The sequence below is a fragment of the Parasteatoda tepidariorum genome, chromosome 12 (genome assembly GCF_982258835.1).
Source record: "Parasteatoda tepidariorum strain Cologne lab strain chromosome 12, Ptep-v5.0, whole genome shotgun sequence".
NCBI classification, from domain to species: Eukaryota; Metazoa; Arthropoda; class Arachnida; order Araneae; family Theridiidae; genus Parasteatoda; species Parasteatoda tepidariorum.
Genome location: NC_141766.1, coordinates 61,365,627 through 61,386,425, shown reverse-complemented (window position 1 = coordinate 61,386,425; position 20,799 = coordinate 61,365,627). Strand labels below are relative to the sequence as shown.

The 20,799-nt window shown below is 29.6% G+C and overlaps 1 protein-coding gene across 5 annotated transcripts in view; it reads right to left on the bottom strand.

The window, feature by feature from the left end:
• The window catches only part of LOC107457033 (homeotic protein ultrabithorax), a 234,285-nt gene that overhangs the window by 69,791 nt on the left and 143,695 nt on the right, over positions 1–20,799 (bottom strand). For all 5 annotated transcript variants that reach the window (XM_021148683.4, XM_071187998.2, XM_071187996.2 and 2 more), the window contains one exon: positions 14,589–14,637. The gene's annotated coding sequence lies outside the window, so the exon portion shown is untranslated. The remainder of the gene's footprint in view (positions 1–14,588; positions 14,638–20,799) is intronic.

Sequence of the window (20,799 nt, the reverse complement as noted above, 5' to 3'; positions counted from 1 at the left end):
CACCGTTTTATTTTATAACTGATGTTGAACAGCCGACCCAATTCAGAGTTTACGACTATCAATGTTCAACTCTATAGCCTTGACATTCTTAACCCAACCTAAAAGACAAGGGAACTCCTGAATCAAGCATTAGAGCAAGCTAGCCTTCGTGGAGGACTTCAGGATGAAACTTATCCGCATTTGCGTTACTTGTAGAGGAAAACAACGAAAACCTTCCTCGGATAACCCAACGACAAAGGAAAGGAGGATATTTTACGCCATGATTGTGATCGGTGTGAGCCGGGAGCAGAATTTTTGTCAATCTGACACCACTGGGATTCGAATTTGGGTCACCACATCGGAAGACCGATGCTATACCCCCTGAGCCAGCGCGACTGGCATTATAGAAAAAAAGTTGAATGAAGCACTTAGCAAGTATAAGTGTCAACGTATCTTATTTTCACTGTTTTTCATCAAAACGCAAAACAAACGTGGTCAAAATAAATAATTAAATAAGCAAAAACTTTGATCGCTATTGAATTACACACTATCTTAGAAATTGCACACTATCCTAAAAAATTTAATTTAAGAATTATACTTTTAATTTCAAGAATATACATAACATATCAGCACAATAAAAAAAAGCGGTATTAGATGAAACGAAAACAAATAGTCAATAAATATGACTGACTTCATAAAATAGCCTATTCGCACGACAATAAATCTCCTCTTAACATTTTTAGATACTATTTAAACAGCTACTCTTTCATCAGGTAAGTGTTAGTTCCGTTATCAACGTACGGCGCCCGTCTAAATCTGTTATCGCTTTTATTAAGCCATCAAGTTTGTTAGGACTTCTTTGGAAATGATTTTGTTTCATAAAAAGATTCACTAGCTGAATAAAAATAAACACAAATAATAATATCCAATTTCATGCCTGAGTCAACATTTATTAAAACTAAGATGGATTCTTTTGTCTTTTAAAGAAGTGAACAAACTAGACAAACAATGAAGTCGCTGTTTTCTTTTTCATTAAGATCCGGTTTTGTACTAATTAAAACATCTGAAAGAACTCCCTTGAAAGAAAGGATAGTTAAATATACCAAAGAAAAAAATAGCCGTAAGATTTATTTTCTTCAAGTTTGTTTTAATTTACGAATATATTTACTTTTTTTATTAAAAAAAATTGTTATGATCATCATTTTTTTAATCGTGTATTACAATAATCATTGCAACATATTTGCTAGAATTTTTTTATACATAAAAATATTTTTTGGGTATACATAACTTTAGGAAACAACTCTCAATTTGAAGTGCTTTTATAATTAAATGTGGTTACAAAGTTGCATTATTATTTTTTTCTGATGAGTGAATTAATATACTTCCGGTGAAGTAATAAAAACTTATTACAAATATTATATGTAATACATCACGATGCACAGGTACATTTGATCTTCAAGATGAAAACTATACTGTAAAAAATTTCTGTTAAAAATCGTAATAATTCAACAATTTTTCTACAGAAAATTACTGTTCTCTAAAACTACAGAAATTTACTGTTAAACTACATGGTAATCTGTTATAAGAAGCGCTTCCTCCTAATAACAAATAAAATTTGTAACCATTGATACAGATTGTATCGCTGACAGTTTTGAATATGATAAGCTTTGGCTTCAAAGCGTATTAAATTTAATACATTGAAACGGATGCATGGTGGTCACAGAGTTGTCCTTACACCAGACAAGTCCCGGGGTTCGAATCTCGTTTTGGGGTGGATGTAATTTCGATCTCTCCTTCATTATGTTGTTGGGGTAATGTTGATCCGCCTATAAGGTTGCCACGAAAAAGAGATCAATGATACTGCCCGTTAAGTACCACGAAGCCATTATCATGTGGGTGTTGACATGGAAAGAAATTCGGACATCATGTGGGTGTTTATTTATCTAATTATTCAATTATATACAGCACCATAACATGCATAGAAAATTATTGATATTTAAAGCAAAAAATTCGTTGCAATGACCTTCAATTGAAAACTGAACTTCTTTTTGTCTAAGCGGATCTCTGATGCGAACCAGTGGGTATGTAGCTATCTTCATGCCAATTTTTTCTGCCGTACGTGAAATAATGACCTATCTGATGTGAACTGATATTTTCTGTAGTGTTTTGTTATAGAATAATCTTGTTATAGAATTGATTCAATAGAGTAATAGAAAATCAAATGTTGAAAAATGCAGCAAATCAACAATTTTAAAAGACATCACAGTTCCGGGACCAATGACATGACTGTGGCAACATTATTGTAGCAAATATTTATCATATATTTACAATAATTTTTGGTCGATAGTATTTAGTTAAAACATTTTGTTTTCTCAATCCTTCCTACCATTTTCAAATTTTTTCTGAAATGTAGCTACCATCACTTACTAAGGAGTTTCCGTAGTTTCATAAAATATTTTCCCAAGACAGTAAAAAATTTCTGATCAAACTTCGGTAAAAAAAGTACCGGCACTCAGGGCGATGGTACTTTTTTTTTCTGTAAAATCCATTTTTACCGGAATATGTTACAGAACAAAAATAAAACTGATGTAATGTAATTTTTACAGTTATAATTACCGTAAAAAATCCGGAATTACTCTAATTAAATAAATACTTCAGTAATAATTACTGTATAATATTAATATTGTGCATTAAAATAAATAGGATGATGCTCCTAAAGTGCTGGTACTTAATACCGTAATTTTGTTCGGAATTTTTTTACAGTGTAGTAGCGTCAAATGTAATCTATGAATAGTATTTTACTGTATTAAAATTAAAAGAATTTAAATTGATATATATATATATATATATATATATATATATATATATATATATATATATATATATATATATATATATATATATATATATATATATATATATATATATATATATATATGAACAATATAGACAAATGGCTATATTCTCAAGTTCTAATAAAAGTTTTTTTTAATCAAGTCAAAAAGAATTGCATTTTTTGACTTTGTTCATTTCGCAAAGTCTGTAATTCATTTTCGCGGGCTGTGAACCATATACATTTGTGAATTTCCGGACGAAAACAAATTTACTAGATATAAATGAATCAAATATATTCATGAAAAATATTCATGTATTCATGAAAATCTATAAATGAATAAAATGTACGTTTAAGAAAAGTATATGCTATTGGGGCACATAAAAGTATTTCCTTGATTCCTCAAAATAATTTGCTTGGATACTTTTTAGATGATTCGTCACGAACGGTCGCTCAGATTAACTTCGCTTAATGAGATACTTTTAGAAGAAGTTACTTTCTTATTCGAATCTTTCCACTCAAGAAACTTGTCTTAGAAACAATTAAGAGTTTGAATGTACCCGGATGAAGAGGAAAGAGATGAAGGAAAAAACAAACAAAAAGAAAAATGTAACTCAACTTAGTATAAGAAAAGTGCCGAAAAGATAAAAACAAGATATCCTCACAAATATAACATTGGTTGATGAAAGCAAGCCAGCATCAGCTTGAGCTTCCCCAGGCACTGTTGGTAGGTTGGATTCGGTAAAGTTGCTTATCTTTGGATCATTAGCGTCTGCGGAATTTCGTTTCAAGAAACGCCATTGGTGCCTGCCAAGATACTCCGAATGTCATTATTCGTAAAAAAAAAGACACTAATCAGGGCTTAGGACCATTCCTTTAGCAATAAAAATCACTGTTATTACCAAAGAAATGTTCTAAGTGCGCTTAAAGTTGGGGAGGTTATAGCAGGAGGGGATAAAAAATAGATTCTTGGAGGGAAACAAAAATACTTGAAACTAGAGACGCATTATAGCATACGCCGGCGTTTGTTAAACATATTTTTAGGGCGGTATCTTAGTGTAAGTTTTTTTAAAGGTGCGCGTAATAATATATTAAATTACTTTGGCTACAAATGATGATTTCTTAGAGTTTTTGAAAACCCATTATAGTTTTTATCGAAATTAAAAGTTTTAACTGAAAAAAGTTTTTTTACATCATTTTCTCATGCGTTTTATTTTATGTCCTATTCTTTTTCCTTTAAAAAAATGAAGAAAACGTTAAAAAACGACTCCTGTATTTATAATAAGACTAGATTTGGGGGAAACACCGCTATGTTGTAGACAAGGTGACATAAGCTGATACTTAACGCTAACGAACATTCGCGGTTTTACGAAGAATAAAATTATTGAGAATTTTCACTGAATGATATCAGATAAGTACACTGTAAAATTAAGGATTTAAGTTTTCTTACATGTTCAGGCATTCAGTGTTTTTTAAACTTCTAAAGAAAGACAAAACTATCAATAATGTTATATAACGTAAACGTTCACTTTTTTTAAGGTGGCATTTTTAAATGTAGCTGCTTCGTCTTACTGTTTCCATGTAGGTCTTTAATAAGTTTCTGATGGGTATTTTAAAAGTATTTCAGAAGTGGAAAGAAAAAGCTCATTGCCTAAAAGTTGTTTTACATCATAAATTATTATTGTTTAGAAATTTTTATATATGTAATAAAAAAATATATACATGTATAACAAAATTAATATGAAACAAATGATAATAAATGAACAAACATTGAATAAATGAAATGCAGGAAAACAGAAAGTGAGTATTCATAATTGTTCTCAATTTTAAGTTATTTAACCAATATGAATTAAATATTATATTGGTGAAATCTCAAAAGCTGTTTAACTAATTAATTTCAAAAAGCGGTATAAACAAGACACGTCTGAAAAAACATATTTGATTATACCGATATTGTTATGTTCCGTTACCTAGATTTTAAAGAAGAATTGCACTTTGACATCGCATGCAAATATAAATATTGGTATTAATTATATAGTGAGCTGCAATGGCTCAGTGATTAAGGAACTGAACTGTCATTGTGAAGAACTGGGGTTCGATCTCCAGTGGCGGCTTGGAGCCCAACTTATCTGGGAAGTAAAAGCGACCTGTTCGCAAGTCACATTGTCACAATCATGACATTGGTCACAGAACTGTGGTGCCTTAATCTCCATGACCGACAAGCCCACAACGGTATGTTGAGGGAATGTTTTACTATTATTAATATATTATGATAAGCTGTGAAAACTCAGGGGATAGAGCACTTGCCTCCCAATAATGTGAAATATGTTCGAATCCTAGCGACGGCTGATCGATGCGAATTCCGCACCCAGCTCAAACCGACCACGCTGCTGTCCTAAAATATCCTCAGTTGTAGACGGATCATGAATCCCCTTACTGTCGGGCGAACTGTGGGAGGTTTCGTTGTTTCCTCTCCATGTAACGGAAATGCGTGTTAGTTCCATCAAAAAGTCCTCCTTGAAGGCAAATTTCTCCCAATGTTTAAGCCAGGAGTTTCTTTGTAATCCAAAATTACAAGGCTACGTAGTTGAACATTGATAATCGTAAACTCAACATTGTTATGGCTGTTCAACGACGGTTATAAAATATAATATAATAGACAGAACTATCTTGTTTCAGAAAAATAAATCCTAATAATGAAACACTTGTACAACTCTTTCTTTCGATTTAGGAAATAGAAACCGTCCATGGATTAATAACGAAGAAGAGCATGTAAAAAAAGATGTTGAAAATGTTTTATAATGTTTGCAAAAGTGAAGAAGATATAAATTTTTGTAGGTAACTATGCCTACCAGAACTTTTTTTAATTCAAAAAGGTATTTGTGGGAGTAGAAACGTAAGAAGATGCACAAAATGGAAGGTAGCCATCAACACCACTAAATCTTCACTACTAATTATCAGGAAATCAAGTAAAAAGAAAGTCATTTATCCAAATATTACTCTTTTCAATGATGCAATACCACTAGTTCGAAAGGCCACCTACCTAGGCGTCACTCTTACTAGTACTTTAAACTGGAATACCCATATTGAAAATATTCTTAGCAAAGCGCAAGGAGCCTATAGATCTCTGAAACCAATATTAAATTATAATTCAAAACTATCACTCAAAACAAAACGAACCCTATACCTCCAATGCATTCGACCGATCATCAGCTACGCAGCTCCTGCATGGAGCACGACCACTGTTAGTCAAAAAAAGACACTGGAGATTACTCAAAATATATTCCTCAGATATATCTCAGGAACCCCCAGAACCATGAGAATGACAGATCTAAGACGAGAGTTAAAAATCAACAAAATAGATGAGCACATAGCTGAACTATGTGCAAGTTTCTTCAGAGATGCACTCTCTTGTCATACGTGCAATTACTTTAAAAATTTTGATTTTGAGCTCATCAAAGACAACATAAAATATAGCCCGGCAACCGCCTTTTTCCTATCCGACGGAGTTTTGTCCCGTAAATTTTGTAAATAGCTGTAAATACTTGTAAATAATTTTGCGCATTTATTATGTATTTCTCCTTTTCTCTGAGGCTATGTGGCTACTGTGCACCTGAGAAGCTCGGAGGTAATACCTCGATGGGAGGCGAGGCAGTCTGCCACAAAACCTCTTCTCTCTCTCAAACTTGTCTGTTCAATCTCACTACTTCATTTTAATTTTCTCTCAGTAAAAGATACTGAACCCAAACTTTCACCTTTCAGTTGCGCTTCGGGCGATTTATTATTTATTTCCACTCAGATGAATTAGTTGGAGCCCCTAGTGGGGCTGATGTTAAGATAACCAACACATATGAGTATGAGAATAGAGAGAGCTTCATGCAATCCCTATTCACGAACTATTGTTGGGGGATAACTTAACATATTGTAGTAATATAAACTTTGTCAGTATGCTTATTTGCTAGTCTGTACTATCCAGGGCGTCAACAACCGGGAGAAATTAAAAAGTGATAAGGAAAGATGGAAAAATAACTTGCTTTTACTAATTTCTATCTACGAAAATGTATCGAGACAAAGGCCTGCCTACTTTCCATGCTTTTTGTTAAAATTCTTTGTACTGGTAACTAAGTTTAAGCTTTAATGCATTATTCTCCCGTTTATAAATTTGATTTAACACTAGGTTTACGGACGTTTCTTATATACCTATCTCTACGAACACGCGTTAATGTGACGCATAAACGAATACATATCACAGCAGTTACAGAGATGCCAACTTGCTCCGGACAGCAAATATATATTTTAAAGTGGTAGTTTATCAATTGTGATTCTTGGATTAATAAATTCAATTAAGTAGATTTTTATCCACCACTATTTCCAAATAATTCCTAGGCTTATATAATTCACCACTTTATATTTGCAAAATTTACTTGCTTGCTATTTACAGTTTTTTTTAAAATTATTTTGGCGTGTCCGGAGCAGGTGGCATCTCTGCGCTTAGAAAGCAATGTAATTATAAACTGTAAGAAAAAAATGAAAATATGAGATATATATTTATGAAATATTCTAGTATTTTATTTTTCAATATTCAAACTAAGCAACTGAAACCTTCAAATTCTGACACTCTGACATCAATTGACATTCTGCCTTTGTTCTTTCTATTATTACTTATCGGCAACAGTTGTTTATCGCTTGTTTCATTTGAGATAACGATATTGGATAACGGATCGAAGTATTGCCGGTACATTCCTATTTATTATTGATGTGATGTTTGCATGTTTACTCAAAATTTTGTCTAAATTACAATCGCGTCAAATTGACGCATATCCGTAGAGATAGGTATACCACAAAGAGAATTTCAATATTTCAATGCTCTTGAAGAAAATAAGACTTCAATATATATTTAACTCGATCAATGGATAAAAGTCATTACAAGAGATAAAATGAAAATGCAAACGGGTTTTGTAATTTTCCTTATTAAATTTGAAATTAGTCAAAATGACGCGTCCCATAAACTTAGCGTTAAAGCCATTTTTCACATCACAACCTGTGAATGATTTAAAAACTTATAATAGAACGCCACTTTGCTCCATCTCCCTCCAAGGTTCCCGTGGTCCTTGAAAAATTTTAGTAGTGGTAGTAACTTAAGGTTAACCCTTTCGCGCCGACTGTTACAAATACGTGCCATCATAAAACCGTATCAATCAGGGTAAAAAGATAAAACTGGTAATCAAAGTATTTCTTTAGCAGTTTATTTGTGGGCGGAGTTATAATTGTTTGATTTATTTAATTCACCATTACTTTGTTCAAAATAAAACTATTTAGTTATGCTTTGAATTAACATTGATTATATATATGATTAAAGAATCAGTAATTAAATTAAAAGCAAAGTAAGTCTGTCAAATTAGCAACGACTACATTTAAGTTACCGTTTTTTATATAACTACAACTTGATTCTGATTTTGTGCGAATGCTTTTCTGAATCATCCGTCCCCTAGGGGTTAATGCTAGAAGATATTTCTTATTTTGGCAATTCACTTTGTCTTTAATTGGTTTAGAAGCTGGAATTTTCATGCATAGATACTTTCTTAAGCTGGAATTTTCATGCATATATACCTTCTTTGGAAAACAATTTTTACTGGTAGTGACAAAGAAATTAAATTGTCGACATTTGGTTAATCTTCGTTACCAATTTTTAAAATTCATAAGGCTCGCGGGAACTCTGATCTCGTGGGGAACAGGCCTGCAAACTACTACGCATTTTATAAAATATTATGGCAGACATTTAAAAACCAAAGCTTTCAGAATTTTTGGTAATTTTGGAACAACTTTAAAAGCCTCTCTACGAAAGAGCTGGAACGAAGTGGCTTTGCATATAAACTTTTATATCATTTACGTATAGTGGTGTGGAAAATAAGTTCAAATAAATAAAAAGTACAAAAGAGTAGAAAGTTGGGAGTATTGGGTGAAGCGTCTAAAATATCGGCAAAATTTCCAAAAATTATGTAAACGTTACTGAGTAATTGTCTACCACTCTATAAATATTTTATAAAAAGCATAGTAGTTGACAGCCCTGTAAACAGAGATGCCAACTTGCTCCGGACCGAAAATATATATTTTAAAGTGGTAGTTCATCAATTGTGAGTCTTGATTTAACAAATTCAATTTAGTAGATTTTTATCCACCACTATTTCTAAATAATTCGTAGGCTTATATAATTTACCACTTCTTGGTACAATGTCATGCTATACCCTTCAAAAAGCAAGCAAAAATAGTCAAATATTTGCAAAATTTACCTGGTAGTTATTTACCGTTTCCTTAATTATTTCGGCATGTCCGGAGCAGTTGGCATCTCTGTGTAAATATTAAAAGAGTGAAATTTTTTCCCTAATATTAAACTAAAAATTCGATAATATTTTCAACTGAAACATTTGTCCGTATTTCTCAAATTTTCCGATTCCATCCCTGTATCAGTATAATTTTGTGAAGAATACGAAAGCGGAGATACGAATTTTTATTTTTAAATTCCACGAATGAAATTCCTTGAGAGAGTTAAAGAAAAAACAAAATTATTAAAAATCTAAGCAACCTGGAGAATAATAACTCACTAGTTTCTAATTTTGTTCCATAGATTTTGAACTGCCAACCCGGGAGTTCCCGCTCTCCACATTATTTAAAATGGTAGTTAAATAATCATTTAATAAATACTTTTAAAATTTCGCTATCACTTTAAAGCAATACTGCTTACTTTTCCAAATTTTCATGTATATCTTTTAATTATTTATATATTGTTGGGTACAAAATCTTTTTAAATGAAATATTAAAGCTGAATTTCTGCTATAATTTAAAATATTTGGAGAAAATCTCCGGCTTGAGGAGTTGGTAGGTTTGCAGATCGTAGGGTAGTCAAAAAAGTAAAGAAAAAAAAATAGATATACAAATTAATGGATTGCTACTTTTTTCAAAAAAAAATTATTTCTAAAATTCATGCTTTATTTTTTGGCTTATCCTTTTCCGGTACATCGATTGAAAATTTTACTCAAGCAGAAAGTTGGCAGGCCCGTTAAGACAACATATTCATAATCATAAGGTTCATCATAAGTCACAAGGCATCATGAAGTTAATAATAATGAAATAAAAGAAGACAGCGCATTTTAGGTGAAACGATATTCTTCGTTATTTAAAAAATATTGGTTGCTAAACGTTTAAAAGCCGTTAGTTATACGTTTTTTTGTGGTTTGCTTGTTGAATTAGTGTTGCCAGACTGATTACACTGAATCGGAAAGAGTTAATACGTATAATTAAAAAAGAATTTGTATTTCCTCACGTAACTCAAACAGGTACATATTAATATCTGCACGACTATGCTGTTAGTGATATGAAACAGTAAAATTTATCTAAGTAATTCATTTCGGTTAACAAAAGGAGTAAAATTTAGGAGTAAAGTAGCAGTTACTAAGATCAATTTGATTACCAAAACAGAAATGAAGAGGAATGATAATTTTTCTTTGCCATGCGTTAAAATTTGTAGATTCATCTCATCCCTATACCCTATGCCTCATAATGATCTCGTTAATTAAAAACTAAACTGTTGTAACTGGTATTATAAATATTTAACTACAATCCAGATTTAACAGGACTATAAAGATTTAATACGACTATATCCTCTCAGATCGTTCGCTGTTGAAGAACTGGGCATCTGAGGCCTAAATGGCCCTTATATTTTCTCAGATCCATACCTGCCAACTTTTACGCATTTGGCGTAAAATTTTATTTCTATATTTAAAGTGGTAGTAAAATGTATGCTTTCTATATATTCCTAGCATTTATAAACTTAATTTATAATATTTTTAATTCACCACTATTTTTAAAAAAATTAAGCATATAGATTAATATGTAATATTATTATTGTAATCCGCATAAGCTTGTTCATAATACAGCAAATGTTTCTGCCTAAAATTGTAATTTACATTTAATTTTACTACCACTGGGGAATATCATCCTTGAAAGGATTAAAAGTTGGCAGGTATGCAGATCTACAATTTTTGAGGTTATCGTGGCTGTTAAAGGAAAATAAAACTGGTAACAAAAATATAGATTTAACAGGACAGCCCACTTTCTCAGCTTTTTGTAAAAAATTATTCTAGTGGTAGCTAAGTTTATATTTTAATGTATTATTTTTTTTATTCATTTTAACTTATTTTCTACATCACTAAATATAATTGATTTGAAAGTTTACATGCAATGCCACATTGTTTTTGCTCCTTCACTGCCAGGCTTTCAAAAGTTGGAAAAATATCAAATATTCTGAAAGTTTTGATTTTTAAATATCTATAAAATATTTTGCACAAAGTGTAGTAGTTTGTAGGCATGGATTTAATCATCATTTTTAAGAAGTGGTAAGCTCTTTACGAAGGATATATCTCTAGTGTTAACAAATTTTATCAGGTTGGTTTTTCATAAAATATTTAAAGCATATACAGGTGGTTATCAAAATAATGGAAACACCCTAGATTTTGAAGGCATGGATTTGCTGTTCTGCCGTAAATGTTCTCTTTATGAAGGTATCTCCTAACTGTAATTGTTGACACTGGAGAATCCAGATGCTGATTGAGCTCTGCGGTCACTTTGGCTGCAGTTGTTTTCTTTTTAGACATTACAATCCGCTTTAATACCCGTCGGTCTCTTTCACTCAGCTTCTCCTTCCGTCCACTATTTTGCTTTGCTGAGCTTGTCTTTCAGCGCTGTGTGTATGCTGTCATGATTTTTGACAGCGTACCTCTAGAAACGCCTAAAAGCTGGGATGTTTCGGTCACTGTTGCTCCAACTAGTCGGGCTCCTACAATTTGGTCTCTCTGAAAATCTGTGAGGTCTGACATTTTACGCTTCTGACAAAAAATCAAGACGTAGCCAACTCTGCTAAAGCTCTCTCATACCACCTAATATATGTACTTTTTTATATTAAAAAAAAACTGGTAGCTAAGATTATATTTCAATGCTTATGAAGCGAATTCTTAAATGTCCCTTTTATTCACAAGTGTTTCCATTATTTTGATAATCACCTGTATATTTGGGTCATTCTCACGAAAACTATCATTTTTCAGTTCATGAAATCCCAAAAAAGTAAAGTGAATAAAAAGCTCTGAAACTTATTATATTAATAGAAATATGCAATGGCATTATAAAGAAAGTATATATCCTGTAAATTATACTTAATATTTAAATTAATTAATTTTTTAAATAATTAATTCATAATTAATTAATTCATAATAATTAATAATTAATTAATTTAATAAATAAATTAATTAAATAAATAAATTAATTAATTTAATAAATTAATTTATTAATTTTTTAATTTATTTTTCAAATTAATTAATAAGTAAATTAATTATTTTCACTATTTAAAAAGTGAGGGAATGACACTAATAGTGAGGGAATGATATTTTATTTTAATACATGTTTTTATCTAAGTTACATCTACCTAAAGTTTGAAAATTAAAACATACTAAGTATATCTAATATTTATTATAATTTAGTCTTATATATTTAATAGTTTTTACAGGTTTGGGAAATAAAATTGGCTGGCACGATTGAACAAAAAAAAATTTGATAATATACTCATCTTGAATCATTCCCTCACTTCAGCGTCATTCCCTCACTTTATACACTAGTGAGGGAATGACGAATTCAATAAAATTTAAAAATAACAGTTAGGCCTAATTAATTTCTGAAGTCAATCGCATACAATTATATTCATACAAGAAAGCAACATATAATTATCCACTTTCTCGATGAAGTTGTATTTTATTTTACTCTAAAAAATGACATGAGGGAATGACGAATGTAAAAAATTTTACCTGGTTTGATTCATTCAAATTTATTCCACAGAAAAAAGCTTCTTTAAGTTGAAGATGGAAACATACTGCAATTTTGTTCCATGATGCCAGTTGTTAACTTCTGAAGTTTTTATTAAAATATTTTTATTCTAAGAAGATTGCAGGTGATAAGAACATTGTTGTGAGGGAATGACGCGAAACACTGGGGACAAAGTTTAAAATAGTGCTGTGTTAATATTTTTATCAGAAATTAAATTTAAAATTGATTTTCTGAATTCTATATTTCAGTATTCTGAAATAAAAAACACGAATTTGTAAAAAAAAAAAAAATTATTTCAGAAACAATTTTTTTCAGCAGTGGGGACAAGTGAGGGAATGACATATTGGTATATTTTAATTACCTAAAATAAATAAAAAATAAAAATTGATAATTTTATTTTTATTCTTTTGTTAGCTTGCATTCTGAAGGACACTTTCCCTGAATTTCTTTTCTTCGTAAGCTGTAAAACAAACATAAAATATACTGGGGACATGAAAATGACTGTTTTTGTGAGAATGACCCATTTATATGTTGATATGAAATCACACGATTGTGAAATTTTAAAAATTAAGAGGCAACCAACACTGGAATAACAAATTGGTAATGAATTAAATTCTAAACCTTGTAGAATAAGGAAAATTACTCTTACTTTTTATAAGCGTCTACACGAGGTAACTGTTATGAAATTGCATCTCCTATGATATTTTGAATTTTTGATATTTAGTGGAGGGGGGAATTACTTAAAATGAAAAATACTAAATATAAAATAACTTTGTCATTATCATTCATTCGAAAATATTTGTTTACAACTCGAGCAAGTTGGCATCTCTGAGTGTGCAAAAATAAGGAACCACTTTCATACGAAGTCTATGTAAACAATCTTTCTCTTAGCAACAAATGTTTCGGAAGATGACTCAACTTTCGGCTCAATTTGAAATACCATGTTTGAAGCATTTAGAAATGATGTTCGTTTTATTCATGCAAAATTTGCATTGGGCAAAATAAGGACAGGAAGGCTTTTTTCGTTTTTAATACCACTATACATAGTTTCAAAAGCATTCTCACGTATTGTTATCGAATGATTTCAAAATTGCTTCCTACTGCCTGCTTACTTCAATGTCCAACCTAAAACAGTGCAAAAATTCCATGATGAATAGGATAGGGGCAGCTTCGCTGCCCAGATGCCCATAAGAAAACAAAATAATAGGACATGTACAAATATTATTAATTTCCTCTCATTGCAGCCGAATTTTGCATGGGTAGAAGTTATATCATTTCTAAAAGCTTCAAACATGATCTTTCAAACTGTGCCAACAGTTTTTCAAAAAGAATGATTGTTAATTTACAGCTCATATTTTTATCTAACACCTGTATCTTGAGAAAAAGTCCGTAATGGATTAATTGTTACTTCGTGGATAAAGGGTTGAAACGAAAAGACGAAGAAAATTTAGCAGGTTGTTTGATAATAATCTGCCGATCGGACTGTGTAGGTGTCAGGGAGCTGGTCTTGTATCGGTAAGGTTCTGGATTCAAATCCAGGGCAAAGGTGTGAATGTTCTTTCATTCTCTGTACTATCTGTCCTTAGCGGGGGAGCAACGTTGGCCCACCTAATGTGGTGCCCCTGAAAAAGTGGTCTACCCTGTAAAATGCCTGATTTGACGGAATGTTGACACAGGTGGGCATTGGAAATAAATAAATCGAAAATGATGGTAATGTGCTTCTCTGAAGATCAACTTAAAATTACAAAAAATAACAGATATGTAAGTTTCCAAAATTTAACAAAAATGAAAAAATAAAAAAATAGAAAGTATATAGTGTTTGTTGAATAGTACTAAGAAGTTTTATTAATACAGAAATATAAAGGGAAAGCCACGGAAGCCAAAAAAAGAAATTTTTAATATTTACCTCATCATTGTAAATGGATTTTGTTCTTAACTGCATAAGCTGTTGAAACCTAAATAAAAATATATTTTATTTACACTCGAAAAAAATACATGAATTCCTAACAAAAAGTAGCATTTTTCAATAACACACTTTTATTATTTTGTTTCAATTAGCAGAAATTTTTCACAGTTGACTCCAATAGGTTTATTGGAAAACAATATATTGCACTCCGGCGCCTCCCCCCCCCCCTGACAGTGTCCTGACGGTCCTTAAAAAAATTTAAAAAAGATAGCAAAATAAAGAAATGTATTTTAATAAGTTCGTCAAGTCACGAAATTTAAGGCATAAAATTTTTAATTTTCGAGTGAAAGCTAATTAAAAGAAATTTACAGCTTCTTTAGTAGAATATAAATACCAATATAAACATTTTCTATTCATTTCTGATCTGAAGTTAAAGTTTTTTTATGTCTTAATACTTATTTTTATGATTGCCAGTTATTGCTCTTAAATTGGCTTAATAATACTGCAATAATTTTTACGAGCATTTCAAACATAACACCCTTTTGTATTTACAATTTGTGTATATCTTGTAAACACAGATTATATTAGATATTTAGAATAATGTGTCAATTTTTTATATTTGACAGTAGTAATTTTTTTTTTAATCTTTCAATTACACTTGTAATCTACACATCTACACAAACGCAATGAAAATTCAGAGATGTTAAACTTTGATATTTGACTGTGAATTCTTTGATAATAAAAATTTTGTAAAGTTAAGTAAAAGACAATTGTATTTGCTTTTATAAGTAATTCTTGTTGAATTTGAATATATATTATTTTAACAAAAATAAAAATAAATATGTGACACTAATTAATAAATCTGCATTTTTTTACTGTAGTATTGTTTATGTAGCAATAGAAAAGTGTCAAATCTATTCATTTCATAATAATCTTTGCTTTAACAATTCATTTCTGCTAAATTTGAATATGATTTAAACTAAAATAAAAATACACAAATGACAGTTAATATACTTCTATGACAATTGAAATGTGTCAAATCCAAATATCTGACAATGGTATTTTTTAAAAAAAAAATTTTTTTTAATGGTAAATACTTTTTAAGCGAAATGAAAATGCATGTTTAATATGATATATGATGACAAATCTTGGTATTTGGCTATAGACATTTTTCTATGATAATAGAAATGTGACATATCTATATTTGACAATAATATTTGTTTTCATAAATGATTCTTGTTAAATTTGTGTATATTTTTGAAACCGAAACAAAAATACATCATACATGATAAAGATGAATATTGATATTTGACAGAGAAAAAGTTTTTATAACAAAAGAAACGTGTCAAATAAATATGTTTCACATCATTGTGTGTTTTCATTTATAACAATGGGGAGCACTTTTTTTTTGTTCCCTCTTGCATGAGATTTTTTTAAAACAGATCTTAAATGTTTTCACGTCTCTGATTTCAAATCTGCAATCGGTTTTTTTCTCCAATTTACTATTTTTTTTAAATGATATTCTTTGTCTATTTATAAATTTAAAACTGTTATATTTAACAATGCGTCACACAAATGTTGCCGCAAATATCTAGGGTAGTTAGGGCACATCCTCAGATTTAAAATTGCATAGGAATCAAAATCTGGATACGTCGTCATACGCCGCTGAAGGCGCTTCCCTATTTTGAACTGCTTGCGTACTTGCTTCTAAAGAGGTCCTTCCCTAGCCAAGTACGATGAGATTTCCGAGCATGGGTTCCTATGCATTAATCCTGATTATATGCCTAATTCTCTTAGAAGTCTGTCGCAATAATTGTGTGACCCCCTTTTATAGATAATGTTTTCAAGCTTGTATATTTTGACAAACAAATAGACTAAAATGTTTTTTTTTTTTTTTAAATAAATCTATATCTAAGGAGCAACTAATTTCAGATTTGAAATCTTCCAACTGTCAACTTTTTGCGTTTTAGTTTTTATCATTTAGGACTCTATAAAATATTTTGCAACGAGCATAGTTGTTGGCTGGACTGTATATGCAACAAAAATTATGTTCTCTAGTATAATAGATGTTGGCAAAATTTTTTAATAAATTGTTGACTCAATTTTCAATAAAATACCACTTTACATATCTTGGGAAGCTAAAATGCTGGGTATGACAGTTTTGTATGCATACCAATCTGGTAACTTGCAAAGCAAAGCCATTAGATTTGTCAAGATAACTGCATTTTGCAAATACTTGAAATTTGTAAAGGTCAATTTTGTCTACTTTAATTTTTCTTGCGCAAAATGATTATGTTATTCATTATTTTAATTATTTCTTATTGTGAGAGCTATATGTGCTGACGTTTACCAGCTTTTATAAAAAGATTTTTCTCAAATTTGCTGTAGAAAATTTGAATTACTGGAAATTAATATTTTGAATCATTATTGCTGAAATGCGTTATAACATTACTTTCTTATCGAATTTCCAATGTGAAAGCATTAATTGAAATTACTTATGAAAGCATGGAAAAAGATTACAAAAAAAATAATTCTATATGTCTATCTAATGTATATTTTTGTTTCCCAAAAAGTGGTTTTGTGGGTGCTCTTTCCTCGATTAGTTTTTTTTAACTTTTTTTGGTGCATTTTTCGGGCTCTTTCTATTGCTCTTTTTCCCGCCTACCATCAAAAAGATATTTGTCAACAATCGAACTGAATGTAAAAATTATAAGAGGGATTTAATAATTACTTATGATGTGACATTTACGTGTGATATTATATAATGTGGCATTATATACTTATGATGTGACATTATATAATGTGACATTTACAATTTACATTTTACAGAAAATTTCTTTTCAAAACAGTATTCCTTGCGTTTTTTTTTTTTTTTTATTATTATTATTTTTTATAGGAGCCTTTTTTCTGCAGGCATAGCCACTTGGCAAAAGAATTTAATTTTGCTTTGAAAGATGAGATTATTGTTATAAAAACACCATTTTCCTATTTCTAATGTAAGAGTCATCTTTCTCCATTTCTGTTCATTTTTGAAACACGAAATGTCGGCCATTTTGGTCGATTCTCCTAGTTCTTGTCTCATCTATGGTGGGGAACATGGAACAGAGGGGAAGATTGCAGACCAATGCGAACCAAACTCCCTCTAATAGGCTTACAGAATAGAAGTAGGCGGGAACAAAGGCATTTGATAAGTGGGCGTTGAGCTCAAAGGCCAAAAGAAATGGCTCTCTATCGATTTGTTTTGTAGCTTTAAGATTTTTCTTCTAAGAAACGAAAAATATCTCTAACAATAGAGCAAATTTTAACAATATTAAACCAGTAATTAATTATCATAAAAGTTGTTTTGCCATGTTTTTTTTTATCATAAAATATCTAAATTAGGCTAACAATATTAAAAACTGATAAATAAAAACTTTAACAGCTTTTGCATTTTTGCATTTTTTATTTTAATTTTAATAAGGTGGATAGTTTCTTCTTTTAGCAGCCGCAAATGGCTGGTTTCTCCGAGAAAACTTTTTGAAAGACGAACGTGCCCTTAAAGAGCGACACGTGATTCTAATTATGTGGGTAAACAATATCTTAATAAATGATATTTGTAATATTGAAAACCACAGAAAGAATCAAGTTTTAAGGTGGAAGTTTGTCAAGTATTCGATCAAACATATAAAGATACAGATATCAAATAAAAATATACATATATACGTGATATACTTTGTATTTTATGTGAAAGAAAAAAATATTATAACTAAACTATATAAACAAATATATAATATTATAGCCACAAATATGCTATTTCATAAAAAATTAAACAGTAAGCTATACAATAAAAATTTTGGTGTATAGTTGCTACCATTTGTGGTGGTGAAGTAAACTAAATACATATTTTAAATACAAAACTGAAGTCATCAAGCTAATAATTATAAAAAATAGTCAAAATAACGATTGTTTGAGGGAATTGGTGCAAATATATTACTAAAAATGTGCTTTTATATGAAATGCCTTAGGAAACCATAAATTGTTTCTAACGCGCATGAAAATATATAGTCAGTAAATAAACCAAAAAAAATTTAATATATAAATACATAAAATTATACCAGTGAAAAAGCAACTTAAAAATGTGGCTACATAGACTGTAAAAATTATAGTTTACCTCAACACCAGAAATGGTAACAACAATACACAAAATTTTTTATAGTGCATAGCACTTATTTAAGTAAATATTGCAATACTGGAAATTAACATAAAAATCTCCTTGATTTATTTTAGGCTGTTTTTAAATGTAATTATTATCTGTATAACTGATTCTCAAAACTATCAGTTGTCTATTATATATATTACATGCATGTCTCTTATATATATTACATATATGACCTTTATACATGTATTTTAAATTGTAAGCATATATTATATACATACATGTAATAAACATAAATTATATTTTATTTTTGTATTTTTTTTAGAATTTATGATTTAATTTGTTTGCGTTATTTATGTCTTTTTACAAATTCAATAAGCTGCAAACTGCAATATAATCATTACAAAATATTTTCTGAAAAGCAGTTGTAATAGTAATGTAAATGCAAATATCTAAAACTGTGATTGATTAAGATTTTAAAGTATGTAAAAATATAACAAATAAAATTGTATGCAAGAGCAATTTATAATTTCAACAAAATATTTATTAAAAAAATTTAATAATTGTATTCGATCAAAAAGTGTGATAGTAAGCAGTTATAGAAATGTGACTAATAATACACTATGTTAAAATCATATTTGTTATCAAAGTATATTGAATAAAACGACAAATTATAAATCAATAATCTTTTAAGAGAGGTATCTACAGTAAATATGTTCAAACTGTAAAATTTTTTTGATATTTATTAATAATATTGCAAACATGGTTATAATAATTTATTTACGGTGATTTTCAATACCTAGTGGAAAAAGTAATGAAATGTTGACATAAATTACATATACATTGTGAATACAAAGTTTAAATTAGTTTGGATTTTGTAATGAAAATAATAAAATATTTTAATTTCCAAATCCACATGCATATAAACCGAGAAACTTCAAACTATATAGAAAGATTTAAATCATGTATAAATGAAGTTTGATTCTCCGTTTCATAAATAAGTTATAAATTTTGGAAGCTTGATAGAATAATTAGAACAATGTTCATAAATAATTTATTTTAAACATATTGTCAAAATAAGTTTCCTTGAGAATGGATATTTTAGACATAGTTCATAATAAATGTCCTTGACAATTATATACGTAATAAAGAAAAATAAAAACATAACTGACTTAATATTGAGTATTGAACGTGTCTAAAAATATTTGGATATTTACTTGAAACTTATAAAAAAAAAAGGAAAGAACAGAAATTGGAGAAAACAATACTGATAATAACTTCCCATCAAACACTGATAAAAAAATAACAACGTAATGAGAGCTAATTGATTTTGCTAACAATAAAAGCAAGTATTTTGAATAATCACATGTTTGAACTGAAACTTCAGTACCAACTCTATATCTTTAGGTTAAATATACTGAATTGCACTTAAAAATAAATATAAAAATACATATTTTCAATCAAAAGTAATAAAATTAGGGATCAAAATAAAAGGATCTGAAGTAGTAATTGTATTGCATAGAAACAATTAGATATAGACTGCAGTGTGTTTCAAAAAAATAAAATATTTTCCTATTCAAAACTGTTGATTTTTTAAATAATGGAAGAAAAACAGAAAAAAAAACAGTAAGAAGTAATATACAGATAACATATAGAAAAATTAGAGTTTAAACAAGCAATTGTGAATTCTTTACAAAAACCAAGGATGCAAATTTAACGTTCCATATAAGATGTACCATATGAAATGAGATTATTTATGCTTATTAAACATAACAGTGACAACAAAATTTAATATAATGGTTAAAATGTGCATACAAATTAAATAATGTAATTATTTATGAAAACATATACTATTGTGAAATATAACACAATTCAGTTCCTTACTGTCGTTATATGTGTATTCAAATTAAATAACGTATTATTTATGAAAACGTATACTATTGTGAAATATATATTTTTTCGACACGTTTTATTTGGCAACTTCTCAGCCTTTTGACAAACAAATTCCTTCTAATACACTTTCCATGGACAACTTTTTTCTGTATTCTTCACTGAAAATGTGTACATTAGGAATTG